The sequence below is a fragment of the Emys orbicularis genome, chromosome 18 (genome assembly GCF_028017835.1).
Source record: "Emys orbicularis isolate rEmyOrb1 chromosome 18, rEmyOrb1.hap1, whole genome shotgun sequence".
NCBI classification, from domain to species: Eukaryota; Metazoa; Chordata; order Testudines; family Emydidae; genus Emys; species Emys orbicularis.
The window spans coordinates 1,085,785-1,100,887 of NC_088700.1; the positions used below are offsets into that span (position 1 = coordinate 1,085,785).

Genomic DNA, 15,103 nt, shown 5'->3' on the forward strand with positions numbered 1-15,103 from the left:
AGTAGACATAATAAGCTTTCAAATGATATATGTCGTGCGAGTGTGTAGAGAGGGTACAGTAAGTCAACCAAATTAGTGCTGCCACTCGCCTATTACCTGTCCTCCTCTCCATTTGTTGTATACAACTGTCATCATTTAGCTTATCAAATAGAAGGCTAAGGGTGACAATCACGATCTGTAAGTATGTACATGGGAAACAGAAATCTGATAATAGATGGGTCTTCAATCTAGCAGACAAAGATATAACATCCAATGGCTAGAAGTTGAAGCAAGACAAATACAGACCCAAGATAAGGCACAGTTTTTAACAGTCACTGTACAGTAACTTCTCACTTAACGTCATTCCGGTTAATGTTGTTTCGTTGCTGATCAATTAGAGAACATGCTCATTTAAAGCTGCGCAATGCTCCCTTATAACGTTGTTTGGCAGCCGCCTGCTTTGTCTACTGCTTGCAGAAAGAGCAGCCCATTGGAGCTAGCTAGTGGGGGCTTGGAACAGGGTGGGCCAGCAGCTCCTCACTCCCCTAAGTTCCCTGTGTTGGCTATCAATTGCTGGGCAGTACAGCTGTCCCTCCCCCCACTGCTGTGTGCTGCTCCTATCCTCTGCCTTGGAGCTGCTCCTGGGAGCCTCCTGCTTGCTATGCAGGGGGGCAGGGGAGGAAGAGGGGTGCTAATGTCAGGGTGTCCCCCTCCCTCCCGCTCTTGCCCCCCGCTCCTTTACCCCATTGCCACAGAGCAGCAGGGGACACAACAGGGCTCAGGACGGAGGGAGCTTGCTGGCAGCAGCTGCTGTCTCAACTTGCTGATCTACTTAAAAAGGCAGTGTACTTAGAGTGGGGTCAGCGTACTTAAAGGGGCAATGTGCATCTCTCTCTCTCGCACACACACGGTGTGTATCTCTGTCTCTCTCTACCATGTTGTCTCCCTCCCTCAATTCGTGCTGCCTTGTAGAGTGTGAGGCTACATTAACAACAATGTGTTAACCCTTGAGGGCTCAGCGGAGTGCTAGTTCATCATTTAGCAGTAAGGCATTCCCTGGGGAATATCCCACCCTCTTCCACTCTCTGACTTCACCACCTCAACCAAGCTTCATTAATTCTTATGGGGAAATTGGATTAGCTTAACATCGTTTCGCTTAAAGTAGCATTTTTCAGGAACGTAACTACAACGTTAAGCGAGGAGTTACTGTAATTAACTAGTGGAACAATTCACCAAGGCCTGTGGACCAGTGTTCCCTCTAATTTTTTATGTCCATGTGCGGAATGAATTTTGTTATGTGCACCAATATGGAGGTGATGTGTGGTGGGGGTGAGGGCTCTGGCTCGGGGTGCAGGCTCTGGGGTGGGGCCGGGAATGAAGAGTTTGGGGTGCGGGATGGGGCTCAGGGCTGGGGCAGAGGGTTGGGTGCAAAGGGTGAAGGCTCCAGCTAGGGGTGATGGCTCTGGTGTTGGGCTGCCTTGGGATCACCTGGGTGGGTCCTTGCCTGTGGATTGGCGGAACCCTGGTTGAATGGTATAGGGCCTATCATCACTTTCTTTAGCTCAAGGGTAAGCTAGGAGTCCTTTCCATGTAGCAGTTTGCGTCTCCTATCTGGGCGCATGCAAGCCGCTTGCACACACTAGCGCGATCAGGGATAACTCCCGGTGAGGTCATTACAGTAGGTACTGAATCATCCATAAAGGATCAAGATCTTGTTGACTAATCAGTGGTGTTAGAACAACAGCATCACTGGACTTGACCAAAGGGAAAAATCAAATAGATTCTTTACTTTCACACTCTCTTACATGTGATGTCTGGATTCAATAATGATTATGTCTGCCTGTCTCCTAAGCAGAACAGGTAGATGAGAACATATTACAGCTGTGATCTGTAGCCTACACAGGTTTTCCATTCTATATTATATCTATTTCAGAGTGCTGGTCCTCCTCTTCAAAACCCTTAATTGGCTAAAGTCAACTACCTCAAAGCATGCCTCTCCCTCAGAACACAGGTTTGATGCAGTTGTCAGCATGTAGAATTCAGCTTGTTGACACCAAAGCATAGATCTACAACCTCAGTAAAGGTGGTCTGGAGAATAGAGTCCTACCATGACAAAAACTGAAACTTAAAGCACCTGTATTTGACACCTAGAGGCCAGAGAGATTGGTGCAATACAGATACATACACATTCCCTTACAGTTGTACACATTTTAGTATGATAATTGCAAATTATCAAAATCCTTGTTTTGCTACTGCATGTTTCAAACCATGGCCATTTTGGTGTTGTTAGACACACTGCATCTACATATTGTACATATTCTACAGTATGCATCTTGTGAGATTTTTTCTTTGTTTTTTTTTTTTAAATAATAAATAAAATCAGATTAACTTACCCATATTATATGTTTGTCTCCAAACAAATTCAGGTATTCAAAAACAAGAGTAGTATTGCGACATGTCTCTCAGAACAGTCATTTCTGAAAAAGTCAAATAAAGCTATGTTTTATACAAAAGTACTTTTCAAATTCACACACAATCACACTCTTCTGTAGATTTAGTTCTTAATGGTGTTTTAAATCAGTTATCTTTGAAAACAGATTATTCCTTACACAATACAAATATCAGATAGCCATGTTTTCCATCTTAAATTCTATAATGCTTATATTTCAATTTTCATATGATGTATAATTCAGCAATTTACATCTGGGAATTTACAATCCTTTCATATTACTGAAGTATTAAAAATCTACTACTAGATTTCAAAAATATTAACTAATGGGAATTATTGTTTTGAACTTATACCATTTTAATCATTTAATATGAATCTGTTTTACTGTAAAGTGTCTATGATACTTTTCATGATAGATACTATATAAAATGCATTCTAAAAAGATCTCTGTACCTGAAAAGGTGTCTTTTTAAAAATTATATTTACATTACAAAATATTCAGTATTACAACTACAATATTTTTTGATGGATGAAGAGTGGGAATTCATGTTCTGCCAAGATAAAAATCTGGGAAGCAGATCAACCTCCACTGGCCTTCCCTAAGGAAGTACATACAGCATGTTACATAGGATACAGAGGCAACTGAAATAGGCTGCAAAGATTTTTCACTTAACACTTTTATAAGGTAAGATTTTCCTCTTGATTCCTAGATGCAACAATATACATCCAGAAGAGGAGAATGGTTATTTAATCATCAGGAGAAGTGCTTTTCAGTGAGTGTTTCTTTTTCTGAATTAATAGAGGAATTATTAGTTCCTAGGAATTAAAGATCTATGATTTTCAATGAGGTGAGATCTTCATGCAAATTGCATGAAAGAAAGCCTTTATTCTGCTTTCATGGCTGTCCTGCGTAAATTAAAAACAGCAACATTATTAATTCTTCAACCAGAGTAAGTCATTACACATCACGGTGACTTTTCAATATGCAGCAGAAGAGCAGGATAAAGGTTCATGGAACCAGCTCACTAGCACAAATGGTCATTCAATATGAAAGGTTGTAAACGCTAAAACTCTGCAGGGTTAGCTAATGCAATTTAACAAAGGGCAACTCTCTGACCCTGCCAGCAGCATGTGCATATTTTGCTACATTTTGTTATTTTAGACATAATGCAAATAGTGATATTAACAAACAGTAAGGGGGAAAGGGGAAGGAAGGCCAGGCTTACAGAAAAAATTAATCACAATTACTCTATTCTGGTCTACACATATCTTGATGTTCCTTTAAATTACATATTTTCTACCTACATATCTATGTACATACATCTATTTATACACAAAAAACTTTATTAACTTAAGGTTGCTACTATTTCCCACCAACAGACCACACAAAGTAAAGAGATCAGCAGTTAAGTCATTCAACATCCCTATTCCCCATCCTCAGAACCTCTTCTCAGTCTCAACTGTGCCAATTTTTAAAAAGGCTAAATAGGAGGATTCCGGTCATTATAGGCCTGTCAGCCTAACACTGATCCCAGGCAAGATAACGGAGCAGCTGATCCGGTGCTCAATTAATAATGAACTAACGGAGTGTAACGTAATTAATGCAAATCAACATTGGTTTATGGAAAACAGTTCCTGTAAAACTAACCTGGTATCTTTTTTGGATGAGATTACAAATTTGATTGATAGACGTAATAGTGTTGAAGTAATATGCTTAGACTTCTGTAAGGCAATTGATTTGATACCAGAAGAAATTCTGATTAACATGGCACACGTTACATTAATTAAAAAGTGGATAACTGATAGGTCTCAAAACGTAACTGGAAACATGGAATTATCATCAAAGTGAGTGTGTTTCCAGTGGGGATCCTACCGGGATCTGTTCTTGGCCTTACACTATTTAATATTTTTATCAATGACCTAGAAGAAAACAAAAGCACAACTGAAAAAGTTTACAGATGACACTAAATGGGGGAGTGGTAAATAATTACAAGGACAGGTCACTGATTCAGAGCAATCTGGATCACTTGGTAATCTGAGCACAAGCAAACAATGTGTATTATAATATGGCTAAATGTAAGTGAATGAATGTAAGTGTAGAAATGAAGAATGTAGGTCATAATTACAGCAAGGGGGACTCTATCCTGAGCAGCAGTGCCTCTGAAAAATATTTGGGGGTTGTGGTGGATAATCAGCTCAACATTAGCTCCCAATGTGCGCTGTGGCCAAAAGAGCTAATGCAATCATTGAATGCATAAACTGGAGAATCTTGAATAGGAGTAAAGAGGCTATTTTACCTCTGTATTTGGCTGCTGGAATACTGTGGCCAGTTCTGGTGCCCACAATTCAAGAAGGGTATTGATAAACTGGAGAGCCAAAAGAATGATTAAAAGCATTAAAAAGCATTCCTTGTGGTGATAAACTCAAAGACCTCAATCTAATTAGCTTAAAGGGAAGGTTATGGGGTGACTTGGTTATAGTCTATAAGAATCTACATGGGGAACAATTATTTAGCAATGGGCTCTTCAATCTAACAGACAAAGGTATAAATTATATCAGCCGATGGCTGGAAATGGAAGCTAGACAAATTCAGTCTGGAAATAAGGCATAAATTTTTGACAGCATAATTAACCATCTGAACAATTTACCAAGGGTTGAGGTGGATTTTCCATCACTGACAATTTTTAAATCAAGACTGGATGTTTTTCTAAAAGATATGCTCTAGGAATTATTTTGGAGAAGTTCTAGGACCTCTTTTATACAGGAGGTCAAAGTAGATTGGTCCCTTCTGGGCCTTGGAATCTATGAATTTATTAAAACTACCTCCCCTTCCATTACTTTCAAACCACAATCCTTTACCTTCATCCTGAAATTAAGCACTATCTGACTGCTATTTATTAACCTATGCAAGATGAGCTGTTTGTCTCAGTCCAGTTCCAAGTGAGGAGGAGGTCTATTTCTCAGAAATATCATCACAGTTGGCAATGAATGAAAATCTTATTTGGAGCCACAGCAAGCCAAAGATTTAATGGGGATAAAATGCATATGGACCACAGATCTGTAGAAAGGAGTGACATGACCATAAAGGAGACATTGTGTAGAGGGGTAAAAGGTGCATCTAGTTGTGCACCCAGTTATTTGGAAATGCTTTCACTTCATGTCTTTTGAAATTGAAAAAAAAGTAAAGGGTCTGTTCACCAGTAAGTTCACCTGCTTAGCTTGGCTTCTGTGAATCCCTTTTGTAGGTCCCAACTTTCCCTATGCATTGTATGTGTAGTCTGGACACATAATTCAGGGCTGAGGACTCCACTAGGTGACAGAATGCCTAAAGTTAGGAGTTGCAATAATGAGCCAAATCATCTTTGTAGTTCTACCTTCTAGGGTCTGATTTGCAGAAGTTCTGAGCACTCACAACTATAAATGAAGCTAATGGGAGCTGTGTTTTGAACATATGAATTAGGTACTAGGTATCTCAAGTTGGCATCCCAAATTAATGGATAATTTTGACAATTTTGGTTTAAATCTTTCTGTGCCTCAGTTCCCAGTCTGTAAAATGTGGATAATATTGCCTTACCTCACTTTGTAGCACTTCATAAACATTAATAAAGGTGATCAGCACCACAGAAAAGCATGTGAAGTAATAAGTCTGTATTCAGTATGTGGTCTGGAAGGTGTGCCATAAATATGGCCTGTGGCCACACAGGGGTGATGCCAGAAATAAATATTCATTAGCTACCTGTTTAGTGATCAGAGTTCATCCTTTGCACTGAATACAGCAGGGATCCTATGGAAAAATAGTATGTGATCATGTGCTGAAAGGGGCGAAATTAAGGGTTCATAAGTAATCTTAATTCTGGCAATGCATAACTTTTGAGTGCTTGATTTGGCAAATGTAATGTTCTTAATTTTTTTATTTTATTTTTTGTGTAAACAGTTTTGTTTTCCATAGTATTTCCAAATCAAGAGATGGTGCTTTTCCAAATGCTTTGTTCATCAGTGGCAGAATCTTTAAATCATCACTAATTATTCTGTGCTGAAAATTGGCAAGTAAACTTGCCAGAATGCTTTTCACCCGCAAGAAGGTTGATAATGAGAATGACTGAGACTCCTAATTGCTGTGCTAGTGTTGGTGACCAGCTACTGCAGAATAACTGGCCACAGAAAATGACTGCTATGTTTACCAATCCTGATTTTACTTTACAGTGCTTGCTGTTTGTTTTAAAGTATACACTTTTTTGTGTGCTGTTTAAAGCAAGGCTGTATAAATGTTACCAGGGAATTCCAGCTTTCTGTGGGGAGGAAACAAGCATATGAGAGAAGATAACTTTCAGGGAGCTGAGCAGGAATAGCTGTTCTGAAAAAGTGAGCCCTGTGTCTGCTAATTTCTTTTCCAGCTGGCTGCTCCTCGGAATGTGGCCAGCTGTCAGACTTGGCCAGTTTGAACATACCTATATTTCTATCTAAGTGGGTTGTTACATCAGCTCTAACAGGCTTGTTTCTCAATACAACACTGAAAGGAAATAATCTGTAACATAAATAGGTGTCCACACCAACATCTCTTTACATTAAATATTAGGTAAAGCTGATGTTGAGGAGGGTTAAATTTGCTGGGGAAACTGAGAGTAATTATGGCATATGCTATTTTACATTAGTGAAGTTGGTTTAGTATTCAGGGAAGCATTGGCAGTCATTACAACCTAATTTCTATAGTGACTTGAATAAAAGCTGCGTACCTTTATTTTTCACTATGTGGTTAAGTTACAGTGCTTGTTTAAAGTGTATGAGTTACAGCCACGCACCTGGGGATCTGGGCAATACTTAACTAAGAGATGCTGCCCCTCCCCTGTTGCTCACTAATTTGTGGTCCTGGATGCTAGAAACATAGATGTTTACATTCTGGTTGCATACACTAGTGCAATTTCAAATTCTTCTGTGCCCTCTCTTGGTCAGAGAAGCAGGTGTTGTGTATCTTCAAAGGCATGTATAATAGATCTTGAAAATACAGTAATTGTCAAGGTTTATCCATTTTTAGACCAAACAGACACACTTTTGGGCCAGCTAAAGTTTTATCCCAGAATAGTCCATTGGCAGCTAATAAATGGAGTTTACAGCACCCGAACTGTACTTGGGGATATGGGTGAAGGACTTATCAGCTACAGCTAAATCTATAAACCATTTCAAGTGTTGTGTTGCCAGTAGTACTGAGGGAAATCACACATACAGATACACACACTGGGAACAATGAACAGTGCTTATGAGGGGTTATCTGGAACTGGATGTTTCAGTCCTGTTTTACTTTCTTCATAAACTTTTTTAAAAAGATGAGACTAGAGCATTAGATGGAGGCTTATTGCCACAACAATACAAACAGTCAATGCAGGAGAAAAAGCAAATCTCATTTTATTTTGCTGTGTAAATTCATTGGAAAGCGATCATGGCTTTTTAGTATATAATGTGCACTGGAAAATTATACTAAAAAGTGAGTCTCATTATTGTTCATAGTCAAACAAAGATCACCACCACAATTGGTGGGGCACAAGCACTGTAGGAGACGAGGTTTACTGGGGGGTTTCCTAAATTATCAGCATAATTAACAATGTTCAGTTGAGCTGAGCTTGAGAAGAGAAAATGTTGTGTGCAGGGGACTTCTGCACAAAAGCTATTCTACCACAGTGGTCTTTATGCTGAATACACTATGGCATTTACCCAAGAGTTCTAAAAAAACTCAAATGTGAAATTGCGAAACTATTAACTATGGTTTGTAACCTGTCCTTTAAATCAGCTTCTGTACCCAATGACTGGAAGATAGCTAATGGAACGCCAATACTTAAAAAGGGCTCTAGAGGTGATCCCAGCAATTACAGACCAGTAAGTCTAACGTCAGTACCGGGCAAATTAGTTGAAACAATAGTAAAGAATAAAATTGTCAGACACATAGAAGAACATAAATTGTTGAGCAAAAGTCAACATGGTTTCTGTAAAGGGAAATCATGGCTTTCTAATCTATTAGAGTTCTTTGAAGGGGTCAAACAAACATGTGGACAAGGGGGATCCAGTGGACATAGTGTACTTAGATTTCCAGGAAGCCTTTGACAAAGTCCCTCACCAAAGGCTCTTACGTAAATTAAGTTGTCATGGGATAAGAGGGAAGATCCTTTCATGGATTGAGAACTGGTTAAAAAGACAGGGAACAAAGGGTAAGAATAAATGGTAAATTTTCAGAATGGAGAGGGGTAACTAGTCATGTTCCCCAAGGGTCAGTCCTAGGACCAATCCTACTCAACTTATTCATAAATGATCTGGAGAAAGGGGTAAACAGCGAGGTGGCAAAGTTTGCAGATGATAATAAACTGCTCAAGATAGTTAAGACCAAAGCAGACTGTGAAGAACTTCAAAAAGATCTCACAAAACTAAGTGATTGGGCAACAAAATGGCAAATGAAATGTAATGTGGATAAATGTAAAGTATTGCACATTGGAAAAAATAACCCCAACTATACATACAATATGATGGGGGCTAATTTAGCTACAACTAATCAGGAAAGAGAGCTTGGAGTCATCGTGGATAGTTTTCTGAAGACGTCCACGCAGTGTGCAGCGGCAGTCAAAAAAGGAAACAGGATGTTAGGAATCATTAAAAAAGGGATAGAGAATAAGATGGAGAATATCTTATTGCCCTTATATAAATCCATGGTGTGCACATATCTTGAATACTGCATACAGATGTGGTCTCCTCATCTCAAAAAAGATATACTGGCATTAGAAAAGGTTCAGAGAAGGGCAACTAAAATGATTAGGGGTTTGGAACAGGTCCCATATGAGGAAATATTAAAGAGGCTAGGACTTTTCAGCTTGGAAAAGAGGAGACTAAGGGGGGATATGATAGAGGTATATAAAATCATGAGTGGTGTGGAGAAAGTGAATAAGGAAAAGTTATTTACTTGTTCCCATAATATAAGAACCAGGGGCCACCAAATGAAATTAATGGGCAGCAGGTTTAAAACAAATAAAAGGAAGTTCTTCTTCACACAGTGCACAGTCAACCTGTGGAACTCCTTGCCTGAGGAGGTTGTGAAGGCTAGGACTATAACAGAGTTTAAAAGAGATAAATTCATGGAGATTAAGTCCATTAATGGCTATTAGCCAGGATGGGTAAGGAATGGTGTCCCTAGCCTCTGTTTGTCAGAGGGTGGAAATGGATGGCAGGAGAGAGATCACTTGATCATTACCTGTTAGGTTCACTCCCTCTGGGGCACCTGGCAATGGCCACTGTCAGTAGACAGGATACTGGGCTGGATGGACTTTTGGTCTGACCCAGTATGGCCATTCTTATGTACTACAGTACGAAATAATTAGGTTTTGAGTGAGAGGGAGTTTGTCCTCATATGGCAGTGTTATGCATCAATATCTTCATCATCATCTAAATTCCTTCTGTTTTAACAGAATATTTTTCCCACAATACTTCAGATAAAGTACACATAGCAAAATCACATTTATGTATGCAAACAGAATTTCAAGTGATAAAATTCCAGAAATAATATAGGTTCCAAAACATAAATTAACAGGTCTAGTTTTGCAGAGCTCAAAACTGAGAAATCCTGAGCACCTGTACTGTTATCTAAGAGACTTGAAAATTTATTTTACCCAACACTATACAAGACATTAAAATTCCTATTAAGCAACGCCATCTTAACCAGCGGTATCTATAAACAGTGAGTACAAACTTCTGCCACATGCACAGTTGCCATAGAAGCTCCAAGTAGTAACTAAAACTAAAGAATGAAAGACCTTTAAAGGAAGAAAGAAACAATCGACAGTAAAGACTGGAGACTGTTTACAGAACTAGAGAAAGCAAAGGAACTTCCTACTCCACTGGGTTTATCAACACAAAAGTTTCTGAATTAAGAGAATAAGGAGAAGCCTTTCCTAACGATCTGCAAGTCATTCTCTTAAAGGATTCAGAAATCGATTCTGAAAGGCAGATCTGAAAAGCAGGCAAATGTGGACTGTATGACTTGTTATATGATAGCCGACTGAAAATAGCCAAGTAAATTACACCTACCCATTGGTCACAGGAATAAGTAAAAACAGTAAGTAAGCTATGATTTAACTGAGTATGCTCCACTTTAAGACACATGTATTATAGTGATTTCACATAGTACCAAGAAAGTTATGTAAACTATATAGTTAATCGTGCAGTTAAATATTATTACATTTATAAAAACAATAGAAAAAAGGATTAGGTTCATGACTAAAAGTGCAGTAAAGTAGGAAAAAAGTAAATCCAGTAAATTATTTAATATTTTCAAACTCTCCACTTTAACATAGCATTAGTATTTCATAGCAAGTGGCAAAAAGTTAAATTTGTATGGTTTGATTAGAGTAGCATGACCTCACTATCATAAAAAAATGTATATCATGAAAATAAAACAATGTAGAATAGTAAAATACCTAATTTCACAGGTCACCCTGAGTGATATTCAAAATAATGACATTTATAGAATGTTGTGGCAGATATTAAAAAGTCTGCATTGCCTTTTCCAATAATGAGGGCACACAGACCCAAATTTATAGGAAATGTTTGCATTATATAGATGTCAAGTGGTCTAGAACATGAAATGTGGCTTCTACATAGTGCAGACATGTACCATTAGTTTTCAGCCTTATTATTATATCAATTTATAGGATTTTCTATGGCACACACTGTGGTATCTGAGTACCTGATGAGTTTATTTTCGCAATACCTTGTGAGGTAAAGAAGTACTATTATCCTCATCTTATAGATGGATGAATTAAGGAACAGACACATTAAAGCGACTTGTCCAAAGTTACACTGGAAGGTTGTGGCATAGCCAGCAACAGAACCTGGACACACTGAGTAGCAGCCATTACTTTAACTCAAAAACCATCTTTCCTTTCTCAATGAAAAGTATAGGATTCTTTTTCCTTTATTGAAATAAAACTTGATGCAACCTAGGGAAATTGTATCCTCTTTATTATCTTATCAACTAATTTATGAACTAGACAATGAACAGGCACTCTAGTTCTTTGTTGCCAGAATTTCAATGGTAGCATAATGAATCAGAGAAAACGAAGAGACTAAGAGAGAAAATATTAAATATTACATTTGTAGTTGCATTATTAATTTTAATTTTTAATTGCCAAGATTGGGGGGAGGTAAGTTCAGTTTTAGTTTTGCAAAGTCAAAATGGTTTGTATATCTTTTACATGAGAATTTTGTACTCTTGGAGCTTTTAAATTAATTGAATGTTTTTAATTTTTTTTTTTTAATACTGCAGCAGCACTTCAGTATTGCAAAAAGGGGTTGCTACTACTATTAACAGGAATGAAAACAGAAAGCTCTAGGAACAGAGGCAAATATGTAACCAAATGAATGCTTATTACAAAAACAAAACAAAACAAAAAAGAACTCTACCTCTCCTGTATGTGAAGGCAGGAGTTACTCTGGAAATCGCCTTAATTAACCATACAATATTGTTTTTCTTCTTATAGCGTTTCTGCAGTGCACAATCTCATCCACTGCTTCACAAGTTTGCCTCAGTCTAGGGTATTGTTAGACTTATGCCAGAACCAACTAGGGTTGAGCTCTGCTAGTTCGAGAGCTCACTCCTTAACATTCATGATGGAAGGTCAAACTAAATTAAAATTACATAGTACCTGCAGGTTCCATGATACTATTGGACTACTCTTTGGCTAGGGCAGACAAATAAACCTCAGCACTCAAAGAAATAGAACCGTCAGTGTGAACTTTTTCTGAATCCTCTTTCCAGATAAGATAGTTTGGAGTATGTGGGGCAAGACATAAAAAGCTGACCATCTCCCAGGTTTCCTATCCCCAGCTACATATAATTATTCTTTAAAAATGTAGCAACTTGAGCGCCTAATTTTAAATACAATTTGTTCCAGCAGGAAGATGGCAGCAGAAAAAACAAGAGTCCATAAAATCCAACTCCAACAGAAGTACTGGCTAAAGAACACAAGTAAAGCCAAGTTGCTGCAGCTTGGAGCAATATGCATGGATACGGTTACTGACCAAGAGCACTATTATGACACCACTTTACATGAGCTAGCACAGGCTCAAACCTGGCTTTATCAAAAAAACCAACAGTGGTATCTCCTAGTAGATTCTCAGAAACAGGAAACTAGAGACAATGCAACAACCTTTGAATTATTATCCCCTGAGATACGGAATCCTCCACATTTGAACAAAACAGAAACCAGTCAAAATGTCCAACTCAACACCCCCAGTTACACCAAAAATTTCCCAGAAAAGAAACCAACAGGATTAGAACACACTACAAAGCAAGGTGATCTGCATTTTTATTCTAACAAAGCAGCCCAGGAAAATGTATATATGGAACCTAGTTCAATTTATACTGAACTGGTAATAGAAAGAGAGATCATTGCATATCTAGCACACTTTTTTCACATAAATTTGACAGAGGACGAAAGAAGCATGACAATGAAAGACTTTTTACGGTTGGTTGGAATCCAACATTATGCAAGCAATCACACTACCAAGCAGGTAACTTACACACTGTATGGCATTTATACAATTATAATACAAAAGGATGAAAGGATCCCCAAGGAGTCAAGTATTATACTGGTCGATACGGACATTCTAAATGTTGCCAGAGGTTTTGAAAGAATAGAAAAGTTAGCAAATGACCTGGAGTTTCAACAAATACCGTAAGTCAATAAAAACAAACCATGCATCAAGTCACAGAAACTTGAAAAAAGAACTCAAGTTAATGAAGGATCACTATTGAGATTAATCAACTATAAGAAAATGCTTAACCTGTGTATACTGTATAATACCAGAACATAAAAACCTTGAATTCAGATTTTTCTTCGACTGATTTTTAAAAACATGGTTGTCACATCACCTAGTTTAATTTTATTTACTCCTTTTTAAAAAACTGCATTGTTTGTAACACAATCTTATAAATTTGAAAACACTGATTGTGGTGGCAGCAATAGCAACACTGATGGTATCAGCATAGCTCTATGAACAGCATATTTAGTCAGGGCCGGCTCTGGCTTTTTTGCCGCCCCAGGCAAAAAAGCCTCCGCCCCCCCCCCCGTGGGGGGGGAGGGCGGCCGGAGCCCCGGGGGGAGGGCGGCGAGCCCCGGCGGGGGCTCGGCTCTCCCCCCGGCGGCCAGAGCGCCGGGGGCAGGGTGGCGAGCCCCGGCCGGGGCTCCGCTCTCCCCTCGGCGGCCAGAGCGCAGGGGGCAGGGCGGCGAGAGGGCGGCGAGCCCCGGCCGGGGCTCCGCTCTCCCCCCAGCGGCCAGAGCGCAGGGCGGCGAGAGGGCGGCGAGCCCCGGCTGGGGCTCGGCTCTCCCCCCGGCGGCCAGAGCGCAGGGCGGCGAGAGGGCAGCGAGCCCCAGTAGGGGCTCGGCTCTCCCCCCGGCGGCCGGGGGGAGGGCGGCGAGCCTGGCTGTGGCCCCGCTCTCCCCGGCGGCCGGAGCGCCGCGCCGCCCCCCTCCAGGTGCCGCCCCAAGCACAAGCTTGGTGGGCTGGTGCCTGGAGCCGGCCCTGTATTTAGTTAACCACTGCTGTAGAGAAGGCAGAGGAGTGACATTCTTCAGGGGTAAAATAGTGTTTAAGATGTTTAGTTTTTTAAATTTTACAAGTAATTGTGAGCAAGATATTTTTAAAAATTAATAAATCTATTCTATCTATTGATGCCTTTGGAAGTACAGGGTGTCTTGGTTTATATCAATCTTCAGAGAAGAAAAAGCCATTTTATTGAGGAAAACTTATTCCAGATGGCCTATTTCTCCGGCAGATGTAACAAGCACTGCAAAAATGGCTCAAAGAGGCAACTTTATTTTAGAAAAGGTTTCCTATCAGTTAAGCTATAGATTGCACTAGTGTAGAATACAGCAGGGCCTCTCTACGTTGTCATCACAAAGTACTTTGGAGGAGCATGTGCAGACAGGCAAAGAGGCAGAAGATGTTGGAAGAAAGGGAAAAAGAGAAGAGAAATTGTTTTGTTGTCCAAATGACTAGTCCAGTGGATATTCGCCTGTGTACATTATGTATACTTCTAGAATTAACTCATCTGTGGCAAAAGTAGTTTTCTGCCAATCAGATATCATGAATTGACCTGAGTGATCTTAAAGAATTATCTTTACCAAAACTGTTCTACTTTCATATGGCCATACAAAACCAACTTTCCCAGACATAAGAGGCTTCTCTACACACAGAGCCACAGCAGTCATAATATGCCCTGTCCTGGTTGCCAGCTAATAGGAGCACCACCACTACAAAGCGATCAGCAAGAGAAAACCTAATTTTTGGTTTTTGTAAAAATTAAACTATAAATAAAAGGTAAAACTGTTACAGAAACAAAAAATGGCTTCTCTGTAATATTACAAAAGGCAGAGGCAGTTTTTGAGCATTAGCAATAGAAAACGAAAGATTATATTAAAGCAGTTATATATTTAAAGTATTAAAAATTGATTAGGCTGCCTACTAATTTCCTTTTTAGCTCCGGAAGGAACCATTTGCCACAGTGGTTTTGTAGTTATAACAGGCTATATATTTAAATTACACAAGAATAGATCTTCCTAAAGCAAATGCAGAACCCCAACTCACAATTTCTTTGATGTATATTTCATGACAGCCCACACGGTGAAAGATTTTACTAGA

The 15,103-nt window shown here is 39.4% G+C and overlaps 1 protein-coding gene across 1 annotated transcript in view; it reads right to left on the bottom strand.

Annotated features, from left to right (window-relative positions):
• Positions 1–15,103, bottom strand: part of RALGPS1 (Ral GEF with PH domain and SH3 binding motif 1) — a 381,204-nt gene that overhangs the window by 332,500 nt on the left and 33,601 nt on the right. Inside the window, exon 4 of the mRNA XM_065418741.1 lies at positions 2,373–2,456. The gene's annotated coding sequence lies outside the window, so the exon portion shown is untranslated. The remainder of the gene's footprint in view (positions 1–2,372; positions 2,457–15,103) is intronic.